The following is a 13496-nucleotide window of genomic DNA, read 5'->3' as shown; positions in this document are numbered from 1 at the left end:
ACTTGTCCTCATTTCCCACTGGGTTTAAGTTCCCCTGGGAGCCTACAAATTGAGGGCGGGGTAGGGATGGAGGGGTGGCGGTCGTCCCCTGGGATGACCTTTAGATGGTTTTAAATAATATAATGATGCCACAGCAACTATCTACAAGGGCTCACTCTGTTGAGAGTCACCCACACGTCATTTAATCCTGCAAACACTTCCGTGAGGCATGTAATATTACCCATTTTTCACAGATGGGGAAACTGAGGCTCAGAGAGGTGAACTGACCTGCCCAGGGGCACACAGTGGGTACATGGTAGAGCCAGTTGGGACCCAAATTCCAGCGTGGCTTTTGAAACTGTTTTTAACGTTTGTTCAGTTTTGCGATGCGCGCACACACACACACACACACACAGTGTGTGTGTGTGTGGGGGGAGGACAGAGAGAGAGGGAGACAGAATCCAAAGCAGGCTCCTAGCTTTGCGCTGTCAACACAGAGCCCGATGAGGGGCTCGAACCCATGAAACGTGGGATCATGACCTGAGCTGAAGTTGGAGGTTCAACCGCAGGAGCCACCCAGGCTCCTCCAGAGTGTTTTTAATTGGCTGGCAGAGAGCCAAGGATACGGTGGTGACTTTAAAACTTGCCCCCCAATTCTATGACACTGATGAAAAGAACCTAAGATATGCCAGTCAATCAGCTGGGTATTTGCGAAAGAGGCTTAAAGAAATGTCTAATTACAAAATTTGAGAAATGCCTTAAAAGAGAAGGGAATGAACAAGGTGATACAGGGACTAACAGAGGGGTGAGAATTCTACTTCTGAAAGGAGGGGCAGGGAGGGTTTCTTGGAGGAGGTGATATTTAAGCTGAGATGGAAGGAGCCAGTCATGTAGAGGAGGTCAATAGCTTTCCATGCAGGGAACAACATCCAAAGACCCGGGGACAGGACCGCGATTGGCTTGTCCCAGGAAAAGAAAGGGCACTGAACGTGTGGGGCACATTCAAGGGCACCACGGCAGGGATGGGCCGGAGCAGTGGCAGTTTCCCATCGGCCACGGTGAGGAGTCGGGGTTTCATTCAACCCCGGGGGTCAGAAAGGACGGCCCACGCCCAGGGCCCTGGTAAGACACTGTGTGTCCGCAAACACTCGAAGCTGCGCCCAGGCCCGCAGGGCCCTGCAGCCTCTGGGGGCCCCAAGCTGCGTCCCCTCCTCCGGTCGCGGGTCCCTGAGCTCCTCTCCCGCTTCCCAGCTCACCCAGCGCGGGGAGGGTGGGGACGCTAGTGGCGGCTCCGGGGTCGCATGGCTTCGTCCCCGGGGCTCCCCTTTTCTTGGGAACAGCCAGTTTCCTGTTCAGCTCCGCGGCGGCAGAGGCAGAACGGGGCTGTTACTCGTCGGAGCACCGCGCAGGGTGGACGCCGCCAGGTTGGGAGATCGTGGCCCCAGGCGGGGGGAGGGCACCCCTGCCTTCCCCCCACCCCCTTTCCCCACCCCCGAGGCTCTGCTCGGGCCCCTCCCCGCGCAGGCGCAGAGTGCGTGGCGGCGGTGTAAGCGAGGAGGGGGACAGCGACCGGGGGACTGGAAGGAGCTGGGGTTGGGGGGGGGGGCGCCCCGGCATCTGCAGCTGGTCAATGCCCTTTGTTCTGCGGCTCCGCGCCGCGCGGGGCGTGCACGTGGTCGCGGGCGGCGAGCCCTGGCCCTGGCCCCTTCCCTGTCCAGAGTGCCCGGTTCGGAAAGGGAGTTTTGAGCTGAGTTCGGTCCTGCACCAAACCCCGGTCCCGGGTCTCCCAACCTTCAGCCTAGGGCTGGCCTGCTCCTTCTGTACCTTCCTTCAGTGGGGACATCCGTATTTAAGATGGGGAAGGTGGTCTTAGGCAGTCTGGGAGCCCCAGAGCAGGGCCCCTAAATCCAGCCTGTGGGATCCGGGAGGCTTTCTGGTGGAGCCAGGGTGGGTGGGGTTAGGTCTTGGAAGGCCCCGATTCCCTGGCAAAGGACCTGGGATGGCAGCAGGGATCTGCAAAGAGACTGGGGGTGGAGGTGGGTGGGTGGGGGGGTGTCTTGATTTGTGTTCTAGAAAGATCCCTCTGGCTTTAGGGGCTGGATGGAGCCGGGAGGTGACACAGGAAGCCAGAGAACCAGGGAGGAGGCCACTGCTGTTGTCCAGGGGGGAGAGGATGGGTCTGGGGGGCCTGGGGGTTCTGGGGGGCAGAGAACAGGTGGAGACTTGAGGGCTGTTGGGGAAATGAAGTCTACAGAACTAGGGGCTGGTTCGGTTTAAGGAGAAGGGGAGGAGGGGTTGAGGACACCTGGGGATTGTGAATTCCTCCACCAGGTGGAAGGTACTGCGGAGAAGGGGGAAGGAGCTGAGGTTGTCTTAGCAGGACCTTCCCCATCCTCCTCATGCCCTCCTCCTGCCCGCTCTTTCTTCACAGTAATGACCACCGAAACTTGTATTTGGATTTGTTCATTGGCTTCTTGTCTGTGTCCCTCACCTGACTGTGGGCTCCTGGATAGCTCTGTTTCCTGGTATCTCCAGGTCCTGGAGCAGTACTGACTGGTATTTGATGAATGAATGAGTGAATGAATGAATGAGGCAGTGCAGGAACCAGGCTTAACTTGCCCGTGTCTCTCAGGCCCAGCACGACATAGCACTTTGTTCTATAGAAGCAGGAATGAATGGATGGTTGCTTCCACACTGAGTGTGGGGAGGGGTGCCATGAGATACCATTGGGATGATCGATGAATGGAGCTGGTGTTTTTGGAGCCCCTCCTTTACCCCCAGAGCGGTGCCACCTGCTGCAACGAGTTCTTGAATTTAATCCTCGCATCCACCCTGTGAAGTAAGGATTGTTGGTAGCCTCATTACACAGATGAGGAAACTGAGGCTCGGAGACATGGAATAATGTGCCCAAAGTCAAAAACTAGTAAGGGGCAGGGCCAAGATCTGAACCCAAGAAGTTGGCTCCAGGGCTGTGCTCTTACCAAGTTACAGCACAGTTGAGGGCCATGGCTTTGGAAGGGTCAAAGGCATCCTCACAGCCACGTACGAGGCTCCTCCCAGGTAAGATGATCCCTTCCCGAGGGACCAGAGGCCCCACGTTGCCTCCAGCCGGGTCCAGAAAGGCAGCCCAGGCCTGAGTGGGTGAAAATACTGCCTCCAAGCCAGCTGGCCCTGGCCTCCACTGGGACCATCACTCTATTTCACGTGTGTTACATTTAATCCTCATAGCAATTCGGTGAAACCCCCGCACTTACCACTATTCCCGTTCTCCGGAAGGAGGAAGTGGGCCCTAGTGCTGTTAACTAGCTTACCTAAAGCCACACGGCTATCACACGGGAGAGCTGACATCCAAACCCAGGTAGGCTGACTCCCGACCCATGTCCTGCGCGTGCTCTGCACCGACCACAGCGGGAGGCTGGATGCTGCCGGATGTGTGCCAGATGTCCTAGATGTGGCTGGGGCAGCATTTACATTGGCCATCCTGCCTCTGCTCAGTGAGGGGGCAGCCCCTTGGGAGCATCGGAAATCCAGCTGAGGCTGAATCGAGATAGCAGTCTGGGTCGTCCACCCCCTGTCACTGGACATCCTGTATTCAATCACCCACATATTCATTTCTTTTCATCACTTTCTTCTTGACTGTGATAGAGTCATTTTTATAGCTCTGAGAACGTGCATTTCATTTAAATTAAGTGGGCTGGAGTCAATCAGTTTTGTTGGAGAATCAGGCTGATAAAGGAAGACATATTTCAGTGATCCCTTCCTTTTAACTGATTGTTCTCCAGCACACTGTTCTAAGACCCTCATCTAGGGAGTGTGTGCATGTGATAATCTGCACACCCTCTTCTAGAACTCTGGGATGCTAAGGAAGGCCCCCTGGAGGCCTATCTGTAGGAAGGGCATCAGTGTTTTCAGACCCATAAGGGTCCCTGGGTCCACGCTTGGCATTCAGGCCTCAGACTCACCCGTCTTCAAGAACTATATGAGTTGGGACAACGAGCATTTCAAAAGTGCCCAGTAGGAACAGAAAACAAGAGGATTATCCCCAAACGACCTGCTCTGAGTAAACCCTTGTGACCTTAATTCGGTTGGCCGAGGCGGAGGTGGTTCGGGGAAGCTCAATTATGACTAGTTACATTTCCTTCTTGGCCGGCCCAATGGGGACCTGAAAGTGATCCCATTTGGTTTAAGGAAATAAGTGATGTGACAATTCTGCCCCTGAAAATGTGCAGTTAATCCAACTTACGTCGGGGATGTTCAGCGGGGTTGTACAAGTCCCGCCTGTCCTAGGGGAACTGTTTTAAGCTCCTCCACCTGTCAAGCTGATTGCTTTATCATAAAGGCTGGAATCTCCAAGAGTCCAGGTCTGCCGGACACTGTGGTTGAAGAGAGAGGCCTCCTGAAGCAGCCAGCTCGGGCCAGAGGTGCCATGGGATGGCATGTTACCACGTCCCATGGCCCACTCTGCTTCGGCACCCTTCCTTATCTCCTTCCATTTACCTCCTCCCCTCTCCTTCCAGGAAAGCACTCAGCATGAAGTCCCCCAGAGTGAGGGGCAGCTGTCCAGTTTGTGACTGTGTATGTGTGTGCAACCCCCCATGTGCGCACCGCTGTAGGTGTGTTCTGTGTGGGCATGCGTTTTTGTGCCCTGTCACGGATGTGCGTGTGAGTGTGCATATGTGGTTGAGGCTCTGTGTACACGTTTGTTCATGTGTCTGTGTCTGTGTGCATCGTTGTATGTGTGTGTGCTTGTGTGACCTCACCTGTTTCCACAGCAAGGAGTTGTGTGTTGACTAAGGACCACTCGGTGGTCCAAGAGGCCACGGTCACAGCCTTGAGCCAGCTGATTCTGTGCCTCAGAATTCTCCTACGTGATCAAACCACCGAGAAGCATTTCATGCCCACATCAGAAGGAAGCAGTGACAACCTCAGCTTACTGTTTGAAGGAGAGGGGTGGCCCTGGCCCCAGGCTATCCAGGATTCTAGTGTGTAGATGGGTGGTGTCCTCTGAGCCACCCACTGCTTCTGTCTCCTCCACCAGTGAGCAGGAGAGGGGGTTCCATCATGTAAGGCTCTGATAAGACCTTAGGAAAGTCTTTTTACCTCTATGAGCCTCAGGTCTCTTATGAGATAGAAAATCACATAAGATTGTTGAGAATTACATAAAATTAAATCCTGTGCCAAATAAGAAAATGCCCTCTGACAGGGCATTTCCCACAGGCATGGGCCAAGTCTCCCTATCTTTGTTCCCTAGTACTTTATAGGGGACCCGATGAGTGACAAGCTCTTAGTTCATGTTTCCTGAAGTTGTGATTGAATGAATGAATAATGAATGGTTGTCTGAAACACCATGGCCACACAACAGAAGTTTGATGTAACTTTCATGTACTCCAAGGCTGAACTTCTCAGTTGTGTTCCACAGCGCATTATTGTTCCTTGATGGATCAATAGGGGAAAAAAGTCACGGTAAAGGACTATTCTATTGTTAAATATTTTCAGAATATGGGAGACCTTGGAACTTCTCAATATTAATTGATTCAGTACACTTTTATTGAACATCTACTATGTGTTTGGCACCAGTCTGGGTGTTGGGGATAGATAGAGCTGTCAATAAAAGAGACAAACCCCTGCGCTCATGGAGCTTACTTTCTAGCGCATATTAGTGTCTCACGTTAGGCTCTGCGGAGAAGTCCGGCAATAAAGAGACATGATAACATTTGTTCAATCCGACATTTCCCATATTTATATTAATTATGGAATTCCCCCATTTTTTTCTGAAATGCAAATTTAATCCTGCCTCATTTCTCATTAATTGTCCTACTCCCAGCTCAAACCCTGGCCAAAGTGACTATGAACTATAGTAGCTAAAATAACCAGTTCTAAAGCCAGACTACCTCGGTTCTGAATCACCTCCTTGGCACTTACTAGCTATGCAACTCTGGGTATGCCTCAGTTTCTTCATGTGTAAACTGGTGGTAATAGCAAGGATTAGATGAAATAATGCTGTATCTTCCAACGCTCAGCAACATGCCTGGTATGTAGTAACTATTCTTTTAAATATTATTTATCACTTCAGCTCTCCTCAAAATATACAGAATAATGGCAAAGTCCCCTACATAGCACCTAATGCTCTACTTACCTCCCCAGAGTCATCTGAACTCATTCTTCCTCCTACGATCTGGGCATTCAGAACCGCTTGCCAATCTCCATGGCAGACACCTCCCAGTCAGTTCATACGTTTGTTCACATACTGCTTCTTCTTCCGAAAATATTCTTCTCAGTCATGCCCACCTGGAAGACATATATTCCAGATTCATCCCTGGCATCATCTCCTTAAATTCATTTCTCACTGCCTGACCCTTCAGCCCCTACAGATCCACTGTAGTTGGTTGCAGTTGCCTGAGTTGCCCAGGCAAGGGCAGTAGAAGAATCACCCAATCAGCAGAATCACAGCAAATAATTGTTGTTTTATGCCTCTAAGTTTTGTGGGTGGCTAATTATGCAGTAATAGACAACTAATAGAAGCTCCTTGATGTCAGCAACAACTGGCTTCAATTCATCTTCATCTTGACCATTGTCGTGGAAAGGAGTACATAGGGATCCCTAGAACCACTGATGAAGCCAGGAGACAGAGAATACCCTGGATTATCCACACTCCAGGTATAGCTAGGATAAATGAGGGACCTTCCCTAGATCATCCATGGAAGGACCCTAGTAAGAATGAGAACTGTCTGACAGTGTAACTTACCAACACATCAATGGCAGACACCATGAGCTGTCCAGGGTGCTGACTCTTATTCTAGGGGACCCAGTGCCATTCTCTGTACTTGGCCCCTTCTGCCTCATGGTCACCTACTAACCCCCTACCCTAGGTTTGACAACATCAGTTGAAATCAGCTTTAAGTAGAACGTTTGCCTCTTCACCTTCCCTTCTCCCTCCCACCCTCCCTCTCGGGAACCATCTGACCATTATAATAAAAATCCAGCTTTATGTAAATACCCTATCCTCCAAGTAATAAATGCCATTAGCTGAGCCTGTTTGAGGAACCGCAGGCTTTTAAACATTCATTTGAAGATCTTTGAAAGCTCTCTCGGGGCTCTTGCTCATAATTCACTAAGTGGGACTTGGTAATAACTGTGTTAAATGGCCAGGCCGTGCAACTTGCAGGAGGTGTGTCTGTTTGTGTGTTGGTGGTGGTGATGGGGGGGGGGGGGGGCGGGGGGTGTGCTGGGAAGAGGATGCCCTTCATTCCATGCTGATCAGTTACTTATTTTTAAGAGTCCCCCTGGGGGCTCACAGTCCTTTGATGAGCCACTAATGAAAGAGCCAGATCTGACAATTAATTTCCCCAGAGTTATTATTTGTTGTTTTGGCAACAATTCTCTGAAAAGCCTTAATACTCACCTGGCTTCCCAATGGTTTAAGGGAGCCATAAGTTGAGGGAAGAAATGGATTCTACTTGTTTGTTCAGTAGTCATGTATTGAGTACCACCTGTGGGCCAGGCACTGCATTAGATCAAGATATACCCCCTGCCTTCAAGGATCCCTCAGTCTGGTGGGGCAGGGGGTGGACAGGAAAGTGAGTAAGAAGTTATAATACAGTGTGATACATGCTATGGAAGGGATTATGGGAGTATGGGGTGGCACATAACCCAGATTTAAGGAGTCAAGGAAGACTGCCAGGAAGGAGAGTCCTTAATGGCCACCTTAGAGTTAACAAGACAAATAAGAAAATAGGAAAAGAGAATGCTCTAGGAAGAAGGATTACCATGTTCAAAGACTCTGAGAAAAAGAAAAGCATCCATAAAATAATGGTGAGAAGGTGGAGTACTAAGAAGTCTCAGTCACTTCTAGTGGGAATGTAAATTGGTACATTTTGGAAAACAGTTGGGCATTATCTAGCAAAGTTGGAAATACATAAGCCTTGTGACCCAGAAATTCCATTTCTTTCTAGAGACACTTGTGCATATGGCATTAAGAGACACATACATAACAACATAGCAGTGTGCTTTGTAATAGCCCATAACTGGTAATAACCCAAATACCCATCAGAGTAGAATGATTAATTGTAGCGTAATCATGCAACAGAATACTATATGACAATGAAAACGAGTGAACTATAGCTAAACGTAGCAACACAAATAAGTCTTCTTTATATTGACATCAAAGAATACATACAACAACAACAACATTAAGTCCATTTATATTAAATTCAAAGTAGGCAAAGCCAAAATATTGTTTTGGGATGAATGTAAAAGTGGTAAAGGTATATAAAAAAAACAAAGAATGGCACCTGGCTGACTCAGTCAGTGGAGCATGTGAACCTTGATCTCAGGGTTGTGAGTTAGAGCCCAACATTGAGTGTAGAGATTACTTAAAAATAAAATCTTTAAAAAAAAAAATAAAAGGAATGGAATGATTACCACAGCAGATGGAATAGTGCTCTGTTCTAATGGGAGGATGACAGCATGATTGGAAAGGACCAAATGGGGAGTCTCAAGCAATGTTCTATTTCTTGATTTGAGTGGTAGTTACACAGGTGTTTATGTCAGGGTTATTAAATTACTACACATTTATGTCATAAATTTTTGTGTGATATATTTCATAATTTATGTTAAAGGAGAAAAAGAGACAACATCAGTGTGACATCAGTCCCTTGGTCTCTACTGTCTTCACATCCATGCCCTGGCATGCCAATGGGAGGTCTGGAGGTGGCTCTCAGAGACTAGATCCAGCATCCAGCTTCTGTGTGTGTGTGTGTGTGTGTGTGTCCCATAGATGACTCTCCCAACGGTGGTACTGGGGGTTTCCTGGGATCTGAAGTCCTTGGGAGCCCCCTTAAATTATCTCCATGGTATATAGTATGGTTCTGTCTTCAGAGAATCTCAGGTGCACTTGGGTGAGTTTTACAGGTTTGAAAGGAGAAGAGGATTCTCTGGGTGAACCGGGGGAGATATAGGGCATTGCTTTGTCTTTTCACCTAAGTCCTCAGACTAGACTAGGGTCTGAAGGTCTGGTCATGAAATTCAACTTCAGAAGCCTGAGTCTCTCCCACATGGGCTCTGAGGTGGGTGCACTAGAATGGATATCACTTATGAAGATATGGAGTGGTTCTGAGCAACTCCGCAGTAAATGGGCCTTGATGAAGGGTAGGAGAAGGAAATGAGTGTCCCAAGGTGATCAGAGTTAGCAGGGGTCTAAGTAGTCCCTTGAGTACAGCCCTTGATATTTTTTGGTTCTTGATTAAGTCTGAAGTCAACTTTATGGTTATTCACTTATAAGATTAATACATTCTTTTGGAACAAGTTGAATATGGAAGTGAATGAAGGAAGCATTACAGTTTCCCCAAATCCCCTTATAATCTCATCCCATGAAGAAATCAATATGAATAGCTTGGTATATTTCCTTCTACATGACATGCCAAACTCATATACATAAATACAGACTTTCTTCTTTTTCAAAAAATGGGATCATATTATAGCATTCCTCTGTAGCTTGACATTCCACAATTTGATATATCATGGACATCATTTCAAATCAGCCCTTCCAGATTTAATAGACTGTTTCAATAATTGTGGAGTATTCCCCAGTTTGGATATAGCATAATTTACTTAAACAGTCCCTTGTTGATAGACCTTTAAGTAATTTCCTATGTTGGCTACTAACAATACTATTCAACAAATATCCATTATATCCATATGTCCTGATACATTTTTTTTTTCTGTAGGATAGATTCTCAAAGCAAAATGTTTGAATGAAACATGAACTTGTTAATTTTTTAACGAATCCCTATGGGTTATTTTTCTCTAAATATTGTAGTGATTCACACTTTTATCAATGATATAGAGGAATTCTCATTTCTCCATTTCCTTTCTAACAGTGGCTATTATCAATTCATGGGGTTTCCTTCCACCAATATGATGAACAAATGAACAAAAGGAAAAAAATCAAAACAAAGAAACAGTACCCCCCTGCCCCCAAAAACCCAGCACCCACCCCTATTGTTATTTAGATTTGCACTTACCTGGACATTACTGAGGCTGATTATCTTCTCAAATGTTTGTTCATCATTTGTATTTTCTTAAAGAAATGCTTGTTTGGATCACTTATCTACCTATCAGATGGTTACTCTTTTCATTGTGGGTTTTCAGTAGATTTTTGCATATTAAGAGTATTAATCTGTTGTCTACTGCATGATCCTTCATTTATAAATATAGAGAAGTTGTAACACAAGGGAGAAGTGAGTTGTCTGAGGACACCAGAATGCAAATATCAGAGCTGGACAAGGTCACACTTCCAGATTCCCTGCACAGGATTTCTTCCCTGGCCCATTCAATAGCTTAGACCCTTGTGGTAAATTTTCTGGGACTTGCTAGAACAAATTTTCTCAGAGTGTGATCTTCCTTCATCAGAATCATGTTATACTTCATTAAAATGCAGATTCTGGAGCCATACCCAAAACCCTAATCAGAGTCTCTAGAAGTGGAGCCAAAGAATCTTCTAAGCCAGATTTTTTATGTTTTTGTTGTATTCACCCAAACTAGAGAGCCATTACCCTAAAAGCTCAAAGTCCTTTCATAGGCATAAAGGGCACTGCCTGGGGTGGAGAAATCAGTGGGAAAATGGCATAATAACTCTCCCCCACCCCCCCATCACCAGCAGCTGGGGAGAGAGCCCTTAAGGCTGAAGCATGGAAACAGAGCTATCACAGGGGACCTGTTGGCCTCATGCTGCCCTTAAGCCAAAAGCAAGCTTTTGTGGCAATAGAGGTGAATCTAATATATCACTTTCTTGCTGGTATAAAGGTGTAAATGTCAATGTCTCCTCGTTTTTGTGAAGATTTGACAAAGCACTTAAAGCAGCACCCATTTTAATCAACAAAGCATCTAGAAAGATCACAGGGCGGCAAGTGTGCCATATCCTATCTGAGCTTTAGGTGGATTTGAAAATTGCACTTTTAATTAAAATTGGCATTTCTGAAGCTTGGCTGGAACTGGCCGTTTTACTGGGGAATTGCAGATTGTGAAGCAAACAATCTGAGGGGAGGGCTTAAATGAGCTTGTGAGAAGGCTTGTGTATGAACAAGAAGCGCTTGTTTAAATAATGAAGTGGAGAAAAGATAATGTAAAAATGCCTTTGTGTTTAGATAGGTTTCCACAGAGACCCGCGTCATTGTAGCTGAGCTGTCCGAGGTGCTGACTCTTGGGTGAGAGGAAAGCTTGCCTGAGGTGAAAGCCTGGCTTGTAGTTCTCAGTCCATCAGGTTTGGCCTTTCTCATCAGTTTCTTTCCAACCAATGACAAATGCATTGCCAGATGTTATGCCACAATACCATTCATTCATTCAATCCACAAAAGTTACTGATTACCTACTGTGCATACTGGGTAGTGCTTTGAAGAATGGGAAAAAATGTCAAGCCAGAATCATTGGATTCTATTCTGCAGATGTTACAGTGGACTTCCAAGTTGATATTATTCCAAGATTTAAAGATTTTGTGAACAAGTAAAATTTTAAAACAATCACGGACAATTCAAAGTAAAGACATTTAAGGACATCAATTATCACTCACTCTTTCCGTCTTCTGATGGAAAACAGGAGATTTTAAAACGGAAAAAGTAGGAAAGCCATAATCAGAATAAAAAGCAACTGTTTAAAGTGGCTCTGTAAAATCTCATTTCATTGTCCTTATTCTTCTCATTTAACCAAGAGCCACAGAAAATTTCACCATACATTGGTATCAGTTTCAAGACAGGCATTTGAGAGTAATTGATCCATCATGTAGGTCCTCAGGAAATAAATAGAATCTCTACAAACATCCTAATCAAGGTCATCTAATGTAACAGATGGGTGCACATCCAACCTCCAGGGTCAGGATAGTCTTGTTAGAAAGTTCTTCCTCTTTCCATGGTTATAGTGTAATTATGGATGAAGTGAGTGCCTATGGAAGTGGGTGGAAAGGTTGGAATTAGCACTTGCTGAGAACCTACTATGTGTCAGAACTGTGTCTGTGACAGATGCTATACTTACTTTATCCTTCATAATCTAATGTTCATTCTCATTTTGTGATGTGGGCATCATCAGTATCCAGATTTGAGTATGAGAAATGTGTTACATATGATAATTTAGTTTACAAAAAACCCCACAAAACTCAGAGTGCCTGGGTGGCTCAGTTGGCTGGGCAACTGACTCTTGATTTCAGCTCAGGTCATGATCTCATGGTTGTGGGATCGAGCCCCATGTTAGGTTCTGTGCTGAGTGTCGAGCCTGCTTGGGATTCTCTGTCTCCATTTCTCTCTGCCCCTCCACCAAAAAAAAAAAAAAAAAACTTAAAAAAATAAAGTCAGTTAAAAAGAGAATAAAAAAATTTCAAGAACTCTCAAAAATCAATTTAGAGGGGAGCAGTTAGTCAATAAATAGTATAAGGACAATTGGTTAGAAAAAAATCTATTTTGACTTTCGTATCAGAGCAGTCATCAGATAAATTCCAAATGAATCGAATATTTAAATATAAATGATACAAACATATAAAGTATTTTTAAAACAGAAAACATGAAATTGAAAAGTTATCAAATCTCAGAAAGAAAATGGATTTCCAAAGCTTAGGAACAATTGAGAAAAAGGAAAAGTTGAACAATTTTAATTTCCAGGATGGAAAGATCCTACTACACTTCTAAATCTCATTGTGCAAAAGTTGGTAATTTGTTATAGTGGATACTTAAAGTTAAAAAGTGAAACCCATAAAGATCACTTCTGGGGTAGAGGACTTGACTGGGAATCTTACGGGGAAACGTTATCTATTTTGATCTGGCTGGAAATTAATTGAGCTGGATATATAATTGAGATTAGTGCACTTTATTATGTGTTAGTTATACCTTGATTTAACAAACAAAAAGCAGGTGCACCTGGGTGGCTCAGTAGGTTAAGCATCTGACTTTGGCTCAGGTCATGATCTCACTGTTCATGAGTTTAAGCCCCACATTGGGCTTTGTGTTGACAGCTCAGAGGCTGGAGCCTGCTTCAGATTCTGTGTCTCCCTCTCTCTCTGCCCCTCCCCCACTTGCATTCTCTCTCTCTCTCTCTCTCTCTCTCTCTCTTTCTCTCTTTCTCTCAAAAATAAAAAAAAACATTAAAAATTTTTAAAAAAGCAGAAAGAAAGTGAAACCCAACAAAATGCAATAACTGTTTTAGACTACTTAAGGGGAGGGATGCCAAGTTCCTATTCATGAGATCAAGCCCCTTGTTTGGGCTCTGCACTGGCATGGAGCCTACTTGAGATTCTCTCTCTCTCTCTCTCTCTCTCTCTCTCTCCCCCTTTACCAGCTCATTCTCTCTGCCTCTGTCTCTCTCTCTTTCTCTCAAAAAATAAAAATAAAATAAAAATAAAATATTTGAAGTTTCTAGTTGACCACAAATGCAAGAATGTCAACTATGTGACTCAGCTAGCACCAAGAAAAGGCACAACCCAAGTCTTTACTAGTAAAAACATAGTGCCAACAAGGGGAAAAAATTGACACCTAGCT

Source organism: Panthera uncia (assembly GCF_023721935.1).
Source record: "Panthera uncia isolate 11264 chromosome A3 unlocalized genomic scaffold, Puncia_PCG_1.0 HiC_scaffold_11, whole genome shotgun sequence".
In the NCBI taxonomy this organism is placed as follows: domain Eukaryota; kingdom Metazoa; phylum Chordata; class Mammalia; order Carnivora; family Felidae; genus Panthera; species Panthera uncia.
The sequence above is the reverse complement of the archived record's forward strand: the minus strand, read 5'-3'. Positions refer to the sequence as shown.